The sequence below is a fragment of the Petromyzon marinus genome, chromosome 14, assembly GCF_048934315.1.
Source record: "Petromyzon marinus isolate PM22_M1 ecotype Great Lakes invasive population chromosome 14, UKy_Petmar_22M1.pri1.0, whole genome shotgun sequence".
NCBI classification, from domain to species: Eukaryota; Metazoa; Chordata; class Hyperoartia; order Petromyzontiformes; family Petromyzontidae; genus Petromyzon; species Petromyzon marinus.
The window spans coordinates 1,310,447-1,326,836 of record NC_133680.1 but is presented as its reverse complement, the minus strand read 5'-3'; the positions used below and the strand labels follow the sequence as shown (position 1 = coordinate 1,326,836).

The window sequence follows — 16,390 nt, the reverse complement described above, 5'->3', positions numbered from 1 at the left end:
GTGGTGGGGTGAGTGGGGCAGGAGTTTAGTAATCACGTGTCTCTCATGCTCACTGTCGCCGGGAACTGAACTCAAGAATGCCCGGGTTCATAGTGCAGTCTGCAAACCGCCACACACACAAGACACACACAATGGCAAACATATATACACCCTTAATAATGATCATACCCAGCCTCGCCTCACCGAGTCTCAAGACACATTCTCAAGAGGGTCCTTGCATAAGAAATTTGGGTCAGTGAATTTTTTGATATTTTTGTTTTGGCATATCGGAGGGGGCCGGAGCACCCGGAGAAACCCCAACAATGCAGTCTATCCATGCAGATGCCACAAGCCTACTTGCTGTACTGACTTTTACTGGTCACCAGCACACTTTTACCTCCGCGTAATCAACCAACCCCCGCCTCCAAAATGTTAACCTCGCAGGCGTGCGCCACACGCACGGCCAGCTGGAGACGGATTCTTGACTCTATCTGTGCGGAGCTTTGTGTGCCACGTATATGCAGCGGGTTCCACCGAGTCCCCCCCACCCACAGGTGAAGCTGAAAATTCGCATTCGTGGAGTTTCACAGCCGAGCATCCCAGTGTAGCGGCACCCTCGTGAAAATATCTTGAGACTCGGCGAGGCTTTCCTGGGTAAATCGAAGGCGTGGTTATGAACCGTATTGAATCACCACTCGGGTGAACATTGAGGCTTACGCAGGAGTGGCCGGGGTTCCCGGGGGGGGGGGAAGGTGTGGGCGAGGTGGGGACCCAGGAGGGATGGAGAGAAGCCCTCCCACGGAGGGTCCCTTTCGGGCCGCAGGGGAGTGCTTCCGTGATCACTGTCGATGGGGTTCGCGTGAGGTGGGTGGGTTGGGGGCGGGTGGCAGAGGAGATTGGAGAGAGCTCATTGCGATTTAATGAGCGAGAGTGCGTCTGAGTGTGCCTGTGTGTGAGTGTGTGTGAGTGTGCCTGTGTGTGAGTGCGTCTGAGTGTGTCTGTGTGAGTGCGTCTGTGTGAGTACGTCTGAGTGTGACTGTGTGAGTGCGTCTGAGTGTGACTGTGTGTGTGAGTGCGTCTGAGTGTGACTGTGTGTGAGTGCGTCTGAGTGTGACTGTGTGTGTGAGTGCGTGTGAGTGTGCCTGTGTGTGAGTGCGTCTGAGTGTGACTTAGTATGAGTGCGTCTAAGTGTGACTGTGCGTGTGAGTGCGTCTGAGTGTGACTTTGTGTGAGTGCGTCTGTGTGACTGTGCGTGTGAGTGTGTGTCTGAGCGTGACTGTGTGTCTGAGTGTGCCTGTGTGTGAGCGCGTCTGAGTGTGCCTGTGTGTGTATTTAAATGTGTGTTGATTCCCGCTAACGACCAATAGTAAATATTTTAACCGATTCTGGGACTCGCCTAGGTAGACTCGGACTTAAATAAGTACAGTTACCTGGTACGCCAACATCAGCACTGGGGAGATAAAGACGGCCGGGCGTGGTGCTGGCCACTCACCCCTCGTGTGCCATGCCGGCCTTTATAGGGGGTGCCAGCTAACAGCATTTTCTCAACAGGCTGCTGAATGTTACGGGGGGGATCTTTGTGTGTGTGTATCTGTTTTGATGCAGAAGAGGTGGATGTGGAGCTGAGAGGACTTGCCGATGACTGTTACCAGCGGTGTCAAGATTGGCCTCAATGGAGGAGACTCGTGAAGGACGCTACCGGGCAGTTGGAGGCAGTCGCCCTCCAACAACAACGGAGGAGAGAGGAGCGACGCTCACAACAACGAGCGGAGCGCCGGGCGGATAAATCTCAGCAAGTTGTCACGGTGGGGGGCACAGGTCTGTCAAGTCATTTCAGGCAGTCAAGCCATGAGCACCTCGGTCTGTCCCGTGACCTCCTGCCAGCAGCGGGGCCTTCCACACTTCAAGTGGCCTCCAGGTGGACCTAGCCTGGCACAAGAGGGCTGTGGCGACGTCACCACCTCTCAGTGGCGAGCAGCGGTTTGTTGTGTCAAGGTGTTTTATGGGCGAGGGTCGGAGACGGGGTGGGGCTTGGGGAGAAAGGGGCGGGGGCAGAGGCGAGGGGGCGGAGCGAGGGAGGAGAGGGGTGAGCGGGTCCACGCATATATTTTTTATCCCGTTTCCATGACGACCGCGGCGAGTGAGAGATGACGTCGCCAGTGGAGAGGGGTGGTGGAGAGCGGGGAGGGAGGGAGAGAGTGGGGAGGGAGAGAGCGGGGAGGGGAGAGTGGAGAGCGGGGAGGAGAGAGCGGGGAGGGGAGGGGGAGAGCGGGGAGGGGGAGAGCGGGGAGGGGGAGAGCGGGGAGGGGAGAGTGGAGAGCGGGGAGGAGAGAGCGGGGAGGGGGAGAGCGGGGAGGGGGAGAGCGTGGAGAGGAGAGCGGAGATGCGTATGCGAGTGGGGAGTGGTAGCGCAGTGGTCACGAGTTCGATTCCTGCTCACGACGGTTATCTAAACCGGTCCTGGGACTCCCCTAGGTCGACTTAGCCTTGAATGAGTACCTGGTGCGGTGCTTACAACATCAGCACAGAGGAGACAAAGACGGCCGGGGTTGGTGTAGGCTACTCACCCCCTCGTGTGCAGTACCGGCCTTCAATAAGTGCTCGCTAAAACCGCTGGCCCCAACAGTCTGTTGCGACTAACGGGGGGGGGGAGATCTTTGTGAGGCTACTGTGCGCGTGTCGTGGTATCCATGTCTTGTGGGTATTGTGTGTTTCTAAAACCACTCGAAGTGTGGTGTTATCCTGCTCCGAAATTCGCCCTCCCTGCCGCCACCCGAGTCTCGGACTCGGGGTTCCGTCTGAGAACTCGGTGGGGAGGATCGGTGGAGGGGCGGTGGGAGCAGATGACCCCATTCTGACCCCGGTGACCCCGTCTCGACACCCCCCCACGCGCCCCTCGCTGTCTACAGATTTGCCAGTGCGAACTCGGTCCGCAGACAGCGGCGAGGCGAATGGACTGGCACAGAAATTGCCGCATAATTTGGCGCACGGAACTGGCAAGGAAAGCGATGCGCAAGCTGGCGCACGACTCGCATCCACTGGCGCATAAACTGCTGCGTAAAAACTGGCACACAAATTGTCATACGACCTGCCACGTAAACCGGCACGTATACCAGGATGAGCTGGCACACGTTGGGGCACAGTCGCACAAACTCGCAATACGCTGGCATACGCTGGCACACACATCGGCACATACGTGGCACACGCAATCCGCAGCACAGACTGGCAAAAAGGGCATCTGCGTAGGACACACACACACGAATCCCTGTAACCAGACACCCCCCCACCGACCTCCCATTCATCTCTCCACTCCCCTTTATCCCCCACACACCTGGACACACGTGATGTCATCTTTGACCTCACCCGCACGCACCTCACATCACCTGACCGGTCGTCATCTCATCCTCACCTGCCTCACCTCATTCCCACCTGCTCTCGCCTGGCCCTCACCTCACCTGCCCCCGCTCAAGTGCTATTAGCGAGCACCTATGAAGACCTGGCATGGGGCACCAGGGAGTGGCCTGGCCAGTGCCACGCCTGGCTGCCTTTGTCTCCCAGCGCTGACGTTTACTACACACCGTGTGTACATCCAGACACGAACAAGCGCACACGCCCGTGGTGCAGAGAAAGAGTTACTGCAGCCAGAGAGGGAGACATGGAGCGAGTAGAAGGGAGAGAAGAATGACACGGAAGAAACAGGGTGGAAAGCACACAGAGAGAGAATAAAGACGTGAGAAGGGAGATCATGGAGAGGCGTAAGAGAAGAGAGGATAGGCAAGAGAGTGGAGACCAAGAGACTAAAAAAGAGGGTAGAGAGAGGTAAGGAGAGATCAGGCGGAGAGACGGAGTGTGGAGGGCGAGAGTGGGAGGGAGAGGCAGGATACGAACTCGCTGACCCCACGGGCGCGCGCGTCACGTGGCCGCGCCGCTCCGTATGCGGATTCGGAACCCGAGGCAGCAGAATGCGCAGAGTCACGTGGTGGTGAGGATGGTGAGGATGGTGAGGGTGGTGAGGGTGGGTGAGGATGGTGAGGGTGGTGAAGATAGGTGAGGGTGGTGAAGATGGGTGAGGGTGGTGAAGATGGGTGAGGGTGGTGAGGGTGGATGAGGGTGGTGAGGGTGGGTGAGGGTGGTGAGGGTGGGTGAGGGTGAAGATGGGTGAGGGTGGTGAGGATGGGTGAGGGTGGTGAAGATGGGTGAGGGTGGTGAGGATGGGTGAGGGTGGTGAGGGTGGGTGAGGGTGTTGAGGATGGGTGAGGGTGGTGAGGGTGGGTGAGGGTGGTGAGGATGGGTGAGGGTGGTGAGGATGGGTGAGGGTGGTGAGGATGGGTGAGGGTGGTAAGGGTGGGTGAGGGTGGTGAGGATGGGTAAGGGTGGTGAGGGTGGGTGAGGGTGGTGAGGATGGGTGAGGGTGGTGAGGATGGGTGAGGGTGGTGAGGGTGGGTGAGGGTGGTGAGGATGGGTTTAGGGTGGGTGAGGGTGGTGAGGATGGGTGAGGGTGGTGAGGATGGGTGAGGGTGTTGAGGATGGGTGAGAGTGGTGAGGGTGGGTGAGGGTGGTGAGGATGGTGAGGGTGGTGAGGTAGTTGAGAGTGGTGAGGGTGAAAACTCAAGGTGGCGTCTGCTGCTCATGATGTTGACGATATGATAAATGGATGATGGTGATGTTACTGACAGGAAAATCCACACCATCACCACCACCGCCTACATCAGTGACGGTGCCCTCAATGCCACTCAGACCCCCCCTCCTCCTCCTCACTCTCGTCTATTCATCCTCACCCTATAGCCGCGAGAGGGAAGATATCTCCTCATGTGAACTCTCGCATCCATTACCCGGGAAAGAGGGCACCGCCACCCCGCCCCTCCACCCCCCTCCCCCGCCCCTCTTGGGCACTGCGCGAGACGCGCCCTTCCCTGCTGCTCCCCCTTCTCCCCTCCCTCATCCCTCCCCTTTTTTCCTTCCCCCCTCCCACCTTCGCACATTCCTCCATCCACCCCGCCCCTCACTCCCCTCCCTCCAACCTCCCCCACTCGCTCTCCTTCCTCCTCCCTTCCCTCCCTCCAACCTCCATTCCCTCCCTCCCTCTCAATGTGGCCACGGATGTATTTTTTCAGTCTCGAGATGAGGGGAAAAAAGTCTGTCAAATCGTGCTCGAGTTTCGTTGGCAGTAGCAACATCATCATCCTCATCGAGCTATCATAATTTCTGGGTCATCATCGTCGAGGTATCATTTCTAGGCAATCATTGAGGGATCATCATTCCTAGGTCATCGTCATTTCTAGGTACCATCATCGACGTATGATCGAGGTAACATTGTTATCAATAATTATCACCACTATATGTTTGATTATCATAATCATAGTAATTATCATAATCGATTTCTCTTTGTCATCCTCATAACAATCATTGTCATCAATGTATTTGCAATCATGTATTCGTAATCATTATCAGCATCATCTACATACTTTTGGAATGATCATTAGCAACAATATCAATATTCAATCATCATCATCACGTGTTACCATTATGAAGTCATTATCAATCACCGGGAGAGTCAAAGCATCACGTGGCATTCATCTCAATCCTCCCGTAGGATTAGAAGCTGCCCCCCACTTTGCCCCCCCCGCCCCTCCCCCTAATTAAACCAATTAAGAGCGCGGCGCGTCCATCACGCGGCTGGCGAGGCGACGAGGGCGACTCGGGTAACAGCGCGGGTAGAGCCACGTGGCGACCGGGGACCCACAGGGCCAGGCGAGGACACAAGCAAGCAATCATCCAGCAGTGGATAGAACAAAGACGACGCTGCTACTGCTAGTACTACTGCCGCCGATTATGATGATACGCTTACTGCTGCTGCTGATATTGCTATTGCTGCTGATGCCATTTACGATTGTGGTGCTGCTGATGTCCTTGCTGCTGCTGATGATGGTAATGCTGCTGATGAAGATGATGGTGCTAATACTGATGATGCTACTGATGTTGTTCCTATTGTTGCTGCTGATGATCTACAACAACTCACATCACTTGGTTTCTCGAATGGAGCTTGTGAGTGGGCAAGGGGACAGCTCCTGGTGCTGACTCATCCAGAACAAACCCCGTAAAACACCCCTACAGACCCCGTAAAACACTCCTCAATCAAGTCACCCCACCTCCTGTAGATGCCTTCACACACCCCTAGAGACCCCCAAAACACCACCTTCAGACCTCTCAAACATCCCTTTAGACCCCTATTATACAGTCAGATCTGTAAAACCCTTCAGTCCGCCTAAGAGAACCCATAAAAGCCCCCTCCAGACCCCTAAAACACCCCTCCTCTCCATACCCCCTTTTAACCTCCCGCACCTCACCTTCAGACCCCTCGTGCACACCCCTTTAGTAAGACGCGCGCACATCGACACACGGAGGTGCACAGCTTGCGACGAGGGCCGCGCAAAGAGGCGTCCTCCCCCTGCTCATCTCGTGGCACGTGAGTGACACCAGTGAGTGAATAAAACAACACCAACCGCACTGCTTCATTTACCCACGCAGAGTGTAATCAATTAGCCAATTACCGAGACAAGCTAAATGACCCTGTTCTCAATGTATCAAAGGCCAGCATTATCATACCTGCCAGACACTCCAATGTGTGAGTGTGTGTGTTATCTGTGTGGGGAGTGGTATCGTAGTGGGTAGAACACTGCACGACGAACCCAGAGACCCGAGTTCGATTCACCCTCACAGCCAACACTGGCGAGGAATATTTGTGAACTGGTCATGGGTCTCCCTCTAGGTCGACTCAGCCTCAAATGAGCAACTGGTGCGGTGTACAAGTAATTGGCACCGGGGAGACAAAGTAGGCCGGGCCTGGTGTGTTAGCCACACCACCCCCTTACGCACCGTGCTAGCATTCGTAGCTGGTCTCTAACAGCACTTGCCCCAACAGTCTTTGGAGGCTACGCGGGGGAAACCTTGTAATTATTTTTGTTATATGTGTGTTCTCGTAAAGACTCTGGCAAATACTTCTTATGGACTCCGATGTTTCTGGGAAACGTATTTGAGACGTTCCCCCTGTGCTGGGAAAGTCTCCACGTGGTGCTGCGTGTTGGAAAACACTGGGACTGTGAAAAACAGATTCCCGGCCAAACACTGAGCTCGCTCTATCCCTAACCCTAACTCTCGCCCGAATCCTAACGCTGGCCAAATTCTTAACACTAACCCTCGACCTCTATTTCTAACGCGGGTCCGAACTCTATTCCTACCACTAACCATAATCCTAACCTCAATGCTATCCATGAAGCGAACACTAACCTCAGGTTAACAACATAACCGCAGCTCTATTACCCCTAACCCCAACCTAAACCTTGCCCCTAACTCAACCCTACTTGTAACCCCAACCCCAAATCTATCCCTAAGCAACAACTCCTTCTCTGGCCCCATCTCTCACCACCAGTTTATCATTAACTCCTAACCCCAACTTTGACCTGATCTATATCTGGCTCACGTGTCAGGGCATATTATGCCCTGACACGTGGTCAACATGAATGCCCTTTATTCACACAGGAAAGCCTCACAGAGTCTCAAGACTCCATTTCAGGAGGGTGCTGCTACTTTGGGATGTTTGGACGATTCGATGCACGAGTATGTCCAGTCTATAGGATGATCATCGTTATTAACAGCAGCGGCGGCAGTAGTTCTATCAGCAGCATAATAATCATCAGCAGGCTATAGTGGCAGCAGCATCATCAGCTGAACGACGAATCGTGGGAGATAATCAGATTACAGAACGCAAGCGTCTACATTTATGAACTGAACAATTATTCAAAAAGCTAAATTCCAAATCGTTATTTTTGTTTAAATTCCGCAGCAATTCCGTTAATTTTCACCCAGGGGAGAAACTCCTCCAGTACTTGTTTTTCTGTTTGCCATTGTGACGAGAGAGCCAGGCGACGCTTGCAAACGAGACTCGATTCCGGTCTCCCGAGTTTATTCTCACCTGGTTAATCAAACGAACCTGAACACTTGGAACCACATCACTTTCCGAAGCGCGAGCCAACATCAGCGACGCGTTCATGAACAGGTGAACCCCCTTCACGTTCGCTTTATTATTGGGTCAACCCCAACGGCCACTGGTCAAGAATTGTAACGGACTGGTAGCCAAGCGATGGAACGCATCCCAGTGGATGCACACCGAGGAGATGGAGAGATGGAATCAGCTCGTGCACTGGCCCTTTGAGGATCGTCACATCACAGACGCGTGGGGAGATGGCGACGGCTTGAGGAAGCCTTCATTAACCCAGCAGTGGATTGATTGTGGACAATAATGTCATGAGCTATCGTTAACCGGCAGGTTATAAAGAATATTCTCACGAATCGATTTGTCAATCATCCAGCACAGCACCGCCCCGTCCCCCAATTCTCCCCCCACCCTCCATCCACCCGCCCGCCTCCCTGCACTCACGCGGATTTGGATAAGTCGCCGAGTCAGCATCCAACCGGTTGTTAACAAGGGTTGTGGGTTCATAGATTCGAACCAATCATCATCTCTCCTCGGTGAGGGCGTGGTCGATAAAACGAGGATCACAACCACTCATCTGTTGCGACGTCAACAGCCACGGTCGTCCGTTTGGGTCGACCGCTCCCCGCCGTGGGAATGTGGAATTTCCACCGCCACTGACTCAGGACGGAATGTATACAGTCTCTGGTAGTGCGAACTGCTCCAATGCGATGTTTATTTAAGCTACACATTTTTGTAATTTCCCCCCCCCCCCCAAAATGTTACCCCAATTGCGCGAATGGCTTCATGCCCCTTGCACGCATGGGGCTTCTCTGCGTGCTTCAGTCTCCTCCCACATGTATGAACGCGCATTGGCTGAAAGCATCTTCACATGTAGAGGACTGCAGAGCTGCCCGGGGCAATTGTTGGTCACGCCGGCTCACCGCCTAGCTGCTGCCTTCCAGCTCGTCTGTGGGTTCCTCATCAGCGATTGTAAGAGATGTAATTTGTATGGACAACGCTAATATATGAACCCAAATATTGTTATGACTATTATCACGAGACAAAGAATCCATTCGGAACTCTCACAGAGAAGTGCAACATCGCATGTTAGAGGCCTGCGGAAGCGGAAACTACAGTGCTACCTCCGATATCCATTATTCAAATGCTCTCTCGTCCACTCACGGTCGAGGGCAGCACTTTGTCACTCGCCCTGCCATATAAGAGGAGTGACTTTTATATCACGGTCAAACCGATATTTGTAATTCTCAGCGCTGGAATGTATCCATATTAGCTTCAGAGCCGAAATGAATGTTTTTGTTGGGCAGTCATTGGTTACATATAAAATTTAATCTTGACAAGTTTATTGAAATTAAATCTGTTTTATGGCATCGAGGTATGAATCGTTCTGCATCTTATCTGTGCTCTGCGAAGGGATCATAGCCCAAAACGTCAATAAATTGATAGATAATGAATCAGAAGGAATGCGCAAATGAATGGGGAAGTTTAACCCTTCTGTTTGGGAAGTTTGTTATTAAGTGTTGTAGGAATAATAGTGAATGAAACAAGTGAATGGGTGAATCTTAACGAAAAAAGAATAAGGAATGATTGGGTCAGAGTTAATCGAAAGCATCAAAGAAATCAAATTAATTAATCGAAACGATGAATGGATGGATCAGAAGGAATCACAATCATAAAATAGAAATAACCATGATGAATTAACCCATACATGAATCCGACTAAATCAGAATGCATAAGCAAATCAATGAAGGAAGACGATGATAGTGATCAAGAGGGACCTGGAGGGAGTTGGGAAAGAAAGGGAGCTGGAGTGAGCTGGAGGGATGTGGAGGGAGATGGAGAGAGGGGAGCTCTTGGGGGATGTGGAGGGAGTTAGCACGTGTTGTCACGCGTTGGCACAGACGCTTTAACGTCCGCGCGGGCGGCGGTGATTTTCATAATGCGAGCTGGCAACCTCCCTCACTGTGCCCTCGCCCTGCCTCCTCGTCTCCTCGTCTCCCCGACTCTCCGTTCTCCCTTTCTCGTCTCCCTTGCACATATCTTTACATATATACAACCGCGCGCGCGTGTGTATACTGTGCATATGTGCTAACTATTCATGTATGTACATACACATGACTGTGTATCTACATCCATGAATAGTGTACACAAAGACAAAGATCCCCCGTACAGACATAACACAATGTTGAGGCAAGTGCTGTTAGCGAGTAGCACCTCTGAAGGCCGGCACGGCACGCGAGGGGCGAGTGGTATGACCAGAATCCACGCTCGGCCGCCTTTGTCTCCCTCGTGACGATCATTTTACACATCGCGCTCGGTACTCATTTGAGGCCGAGTCTACCGAAGGCACGTCCATGACTTGGTTCAGATCATCGTCGTCACTGGCGTTGGGTGGCCGTGAGCGGAAATCGAATTCTGCCGGGTTCGCAGCTCAGCCCGCTAACTGCGCCACCGCTCGCCACACACAACAAACACACACACGTGTACACACACGTGTACACACACACAAGTGGATACACACAACAGGACACGCATACACAACACAGTCCGAACACAAACACAAACCCTTCCCCTCGTCATCCTCCATCATCACAAGCCATGATCTATCCACTGTTGGGTGAAGATCTAACGATCTTTCGCTCCGTCTCCTCTCTCCGGGGGACGGAACTTGTGCCCCCCCCCCCCCACCAACACGTCATGTCATTGTTGAAACGACTTGGATCATTATCAATCGCGTCGATTCATCGACAAAGCCGTGTGAGCGGAGTGCGCCGCTCTCTGGCCCCGGCACTTCTGCCCCACCTCTGACGCAGCTCAAATAGAAAACAGCCATGACGCACTTCTTTATTCGCCGAGTCTCGAACCTCCTTCGCAAGAGGCTGCTGCTGCTGCTGCTTCGGCCGCCGCCTGATTGGGATGTTGTTGGGTCAATGCCGTTTGTTTTGGCACCGCGCGAGTTCGGGAACCCGGAGTTAGCCGGAGAGCATCTCTCCACGCACACACAAGGGGGGTGCCTGGGTTTCATAACACATCGCGGACTATGCACGCGTACATATATACACAGTCAAAGAAGCTCCGCACAGACGGATTTAAGAATCCGCTTTTTCTGCACTACCATCTCCTGGCCACCACGCAAACTAAGAACGCGCAGAGCATCCGGTTATTCCGCAAGCAGCTCTCCTTGCCATCACAGTACCAACCAGACCGCATCACACCACCACTACCATCGCCACCACCGCCAATCCAACCACCACAAAAACCCCGCGCGCTCCGTTCCCAACTATTATTTCAAGGGGGGCCTTACCTGCGGTGCTTGCTGATGATGATGAATGGGGGGGGGGGGGCAGGGCAAGGAAGCGAAGGTTCAAGTCGGGAGAGCCGGGTCTGTGCGCGGCTCCGCGTGGTGCCTGCCGCATGACATCTGCGCAACTCCTGGCAGTCGACACCTCGTGGCGGTCGAGCAGGAAGGAATAAAAATAAAATAAAAATAACACGCGGGGAGGAGGAGCAGGGGGAGGAGGAGGAGAAGACATGGCGCAGATGTATTTCCGATTCGTCCGTCCCCTCTCTCCCGTGCCCCCCCCCCCCCGTGTGTGTACACCCCTGCAGAGGGAGAGGGAATCCAGCGGGGTGTCGCCTCCCCGTGGGGGCTCCCCCCCCGTGGGGGCTCCCCCCCCATCTCTATTCACACAGCTCCCTCCCTGCCACATACGCACATACACACTCACGGACTCGCGCACACACCCATGCGCGCAAACACACGCACATACGCACATTTAAGCGCACACACGGACACATACCCATGCACACTCAAACAAAACAAAGATCCCCCGTGTAGTCTACATGGACTGTCGGGGCAAGTACTGTTAGGAAGCGCCTCTTTAGGCCGGACCGGCGCACGTGGGGTGACCAACACCACGCTCGCCCGCCTTTGTATCCCCAGTGATGATACCGCACCAAGTACTAATTTAAAGCTGAGTCGACCTAGGGGACGCCCAGGACAGGTTCAATCATTCGACACTGTTCTTGGCCGTGAACTTGAACGGAACTCGGAATCGCCGGGTTCGCAGCGCAGTGCGCTCACCACTACATTACCGCTCCACACCCCCCCACACCGCACACACCGAAACACCCAGGAGACACACCCAGGAGACACAGAGACACACCCAGGAGACACACCCAGGAGACACAGAGACACACTCAGGAGACACAGAGACACACTCAGGAGGCGCAGAGACACACCCAGGAGACACAGAGACACACCCAGGAGACACAGAGACACACTCAGGAGACACAGAGACACACTCAGGAGGCGCAGAGACAGCCCCATCGCCCCACCTCTCCGCCTCGCTCCTGAGGCAGCTCTGGTTGCCTAGAATGACCCTGATGAGATGCAGTGGTGGCGGTGGGTACCGCGTTACTTGATAGCGACTGCGCAGGTGGTGCCACGCGCTCTCCGCATCCCTCCCCCCCATCCCCCGAATCCACCTCCACCCCCCCTCCCCCCAACACCCCCCCCACACCGTGGGTTTCTGTGCAGTGAGAACCACTGCGCGTGTTTACGAAGCGCCGCTGCTGCGTGTTTAGGTGCGCGCGCGCGACGATTATCTGGGCATTCTCCTAGGTCGACTCAGCCTCAAATGAGTGCCCTGGTGCGATGTGTAAACATCGTCACCGGGGAGACAGTGACAGCCGCGCATAGTACTGGCCATCCAGGCCTTTACATGTGCTTCTCGCTAACAGCACTTGCCACAACAGTCTGTTAAGTCTATAAGGGGGATTTGTCTTTTGTATGGCTGAGGGAGAGTCAGGTTGTGTTTGTATGTCTGTGTGTATATCTTTGTGGGTGTATGTCTGTGTGTGTGTCTTTGTATGTGTGTGTCTTTGTGTGTGTGTGTCTTTGTGTGTGTATGTATTTGTGTGTGTATGTCTGTGTGTCTTTGTGTGTGTGTGTCTTTGTGTGTATGTCTGTGTGTGTCTTTATGTGTGTGTCTTTATGTGTGCGTGTCTTTATGTGTGTATCTTTGTGGGTGTATGTCTGTGTGTGTGTCTTTATGTGTGTGTGTCTTTGTGGGTGGGGAGCGGTCGTGTGGCGGTTAGCGCGCTGCGCTACGAACCTGGCGACCCGAGTTCCCATGTGTCAGTGTGGGTGTGTCGGTGTGTGTGTGTCAGTGTGGGTGTGTGTGTCAGTGTGGGTGTGTGTCAGTGTGGGTGTGTGTCAGTGTGTGTGTGTGTCAGTGTGGGTGTGTGTGTGTCAGTGTGGGTGTGTGTCAGTGTGGGTGTATGTGTCAGTGTGGGTGTGTGTCAGTGTGGGTGTGTGTGTGTCAGTGTGGGTGTGTGTCAGTGTGGGTGTGTGTGTGTCAGTGTGGGTGTATGTGTCAGTGTGGGTGTGTGTGTCAGTGTGGGTGTATGTGTCAGTGTGGGTGTATGTGTCAGTGTGGGTGTGTGTGTGTCAGTGTGGGTGTGTGTGTGTCAGTGTGGGTGTGTCGGTGCGTGTGTCAGTGCGAAAGCGATGGCGCAGTCGCTAAAGCACTGCGCTACGAACCCGACCACGGCTCACATTAGCGGTGATTCATATCAGAACCAGTCCTGTGCTTCCACTAGGTCGTCTCAGCCCTCAATTGAGTACCTGGTCTATGTATAAATCACTCATCAGCACCGAGGGAGACAAAGACGGCCGTGGAGTGGTTCTGGCCATAACACTACCCGCTCGTGCGCCGCGGACGGCGGTGTTACGGGCCCCTTAATAGGTGCTCGCTAACACCGGTTGCCCCGACAACCTATGGCGCAGCATGCTGTGTTTATCTGCTTCAATGATTCTTGGGCCAAACACCCCCTGCACTAAAGTGGCACTGCCCAGCCTCTCTGTCAGAGCCGAGTTGTAAACAAACCAAGTCCACGCCCACTACTCTTAGCCCCACCCCAGCCCCTACTGCCCCCACCACCACCACACCACCACCCCCGAAACTTCTCCGCAGCAGCAAACAACAGCGGGAACACGCATTGGGGTCACGTGGCGTAGCCTGCGATAGCCCCTCCCCCTCCACAGTGCCCCCCCCCATTCCCCCACCGTTGCCCAACAAGGGAGGGAGTCACGTGATTGGCTCGCGCCAGGGACGTTATCTAATCCTGATATGAACCATTAACAATCCTCATCATCATCATGGACTTCATCACTGTCATCATCAGCATGGCTGTCATCATCTATTGACTCGAATACACCCATTGTCTTTCGTCGACATGAACATCGTCATGAGCATTATCAACGAAATCACTAAACTAATTATCATCATCAATATAGACTACTGTATCATAATAAACAATCATCATCAACACAGTTAACCTTCATCATCCTATTAATAATCAACATCATCTTGACAAGAACATCACTTAATAGTGCCGTCATCATTTACTTTAATTGACCGTTATCCTCGTTAAAGACCAACAACATCATAACATGCATAAACACCGATCACCAACATCATTCTGTCCATTGTCAACATCACGGTATACAGTAGCGCTTTCATAATAAACATCAGTCAACATCACCATCCTCCCATTTATCATCACCAAACAGTACGACCATCAGCATCAATCACCACTCTCACCACCATCAACATCGTCATCCCCACCATCATCAGCATTACTATCATCCCCAACAGCTCCTTCCAACCATCACAACCATCCCCACCATCACCCCAACTGCGCCCTCCGTTACCTGCGCACTCGTCAGCAGTTCCTGCGCAGCGCGGCCCTGTCACGTGTTGCTATTGCTGCTGCTGCCGCGGATTTCTACTCGCCCGTGTGTTGATGCGCAGCCTGGATGCCCGCGGCAGCTGCAACGTAATGTAAATAAATAATTATAATAATAATAAATTAGCCCGGTGTCGATCCTTTGCTGGATGAAGGTTCTCCATACGCGGCAGTGGTTGTAGGGGTTCTTTGACCATACTTTACTCAGCTTGTCAGGGCGGGTTGGTGAAAGTGTGATGGTCAGCACCGGTTTGGGTATCACTCGCCAACGACGTTAGCCATGACCGGGAATTGAACTCAAGCCGCCAGAGTCAACGCGCAGTGCGATCATCACCACTGCACCGCAGCAAATGCTGTGAGCTGTGGGGCGGCAAATATCTATTGTGTTGTACTTCTATGCTCCTCCGCCTTTACCATCCTCCACGATCCGATGAGCTATGAAGCTGCTTTTCACAGTAATACAGACCGGGTGCACCACCGTTAGTCTACTCGGCAGGCGGTGTGTGGTGGGGTCAAGTGTGGTCATCGTGAAAAACTAGGCCAAGGGTTATTTTATTATTTATATTTATCCACAACGACACGTGAGTATTTTTTTTACAAAAAATAAAAAAAATAATTATCACTTAAGATTCATCAATAATACTGCCTTAAAAGGAAACATACTAAAGAGTAATGCCTATTGACCATTGCCTGACACATTGCTTGTTCTATATTTTTTCACTTGAAGGCAATATTATTGACGCACTTTTGAGTTTAATGATTTTGTATAGATTATTCATTAATGTGCACCAAACGATTCTATGGCCAGTGCTTTAAAAAATGTTTAAACACACCTGGTTCAGCCTAGCATTTAGAGATAAAGATGAACACCCTTCGACAAATGTAAGGTTTGATATTGACCTGATTTATATTCTTGCTGCATGGTATTAAATTTGAATTTGAGAATAATAACTTATGTACAGATGCCTTGGTTTAAAAAAAAAGTCCTCCACAAATTCTTCAATAATATTTCCTTAAAAGAAAAAAAATATCATAGGCGACGTTTCGGGCAATGACCATTTTTCATAGTACACAGAGAGTCCACAGAGATAACAAGAGTTGGAGACTGCACTTGTTTACATCACGGTGTCAAGTGTATTGAGTTGTTGTTAATTGTGCTTTTGGCCCACTGCCAACGCAGCAGCCACAAATACTGTGTTTGGTTCAAGAAAGGCCCCTTTGGAGCAATATAATTCGATTGATTGACCAGGCAGGAAACTGCTGAGCCTGGCAATTAGATTATTGCGTGGCAATATTTTTCAGGAGCAAAATGTCAATATTGAGGTCTGCTAGCCACTAGAGGGCTTCACGAGAGAATTCGTGTATTCTAGATTTGAAGCTTTCGTGACTGCAAGGATCCATACTCTTTGGTTCTATTCGGTAAAGTCACGTAGGTAAAAAATAAAACAACAAAAAATCACGACGTTTCGGCCACAACACAAGTGGGCTTCATCAGGTGAAGGGACCGGACTGTCCAAAGGACAGCGTTGGAGTGAAAACAGCCAAGCCCAGGTCGCGCCCTTTAAGCTGTGTGGGAGGAAACAAAAGCGCCTTGACAAGGCGCTTAAAGGACGCGACCTGGGCTTGGCTGTTTTCACTCCAACGCTGTCCTCTGGACAGTCCGGT

At 52.5% G+C, this 16,390-nt stretch overlaps 1 protein-coding gene across 1 annotated transcript in view; it reads right to left on the bottom strand.

Annotated features, from left to right (window-relative positions):
* Nucleotides 1–14,784, bottom strand: part of LOC116942486 (uncharacterized) — a 43,271-nt gene extending 28,487 nt beyond the window's left edge. Inside the window, exons 1-2 of the mRNA XM_076066982.1 lie at nt 14,691–14,784; nt 11,277–11,418 (exon numbers count right to left, since the gene is read on the bottom strand). The gene's annotated coding sequence lies outside the window, so the exon portion shown is untranslated. The remainder of the gene's footprint in view (nt 1–11,276; nt 11,419–14,690) is intronic.
* Between the last annotated feature and the right edge of the window lie 1,606 nt (nt 14,785–16,390).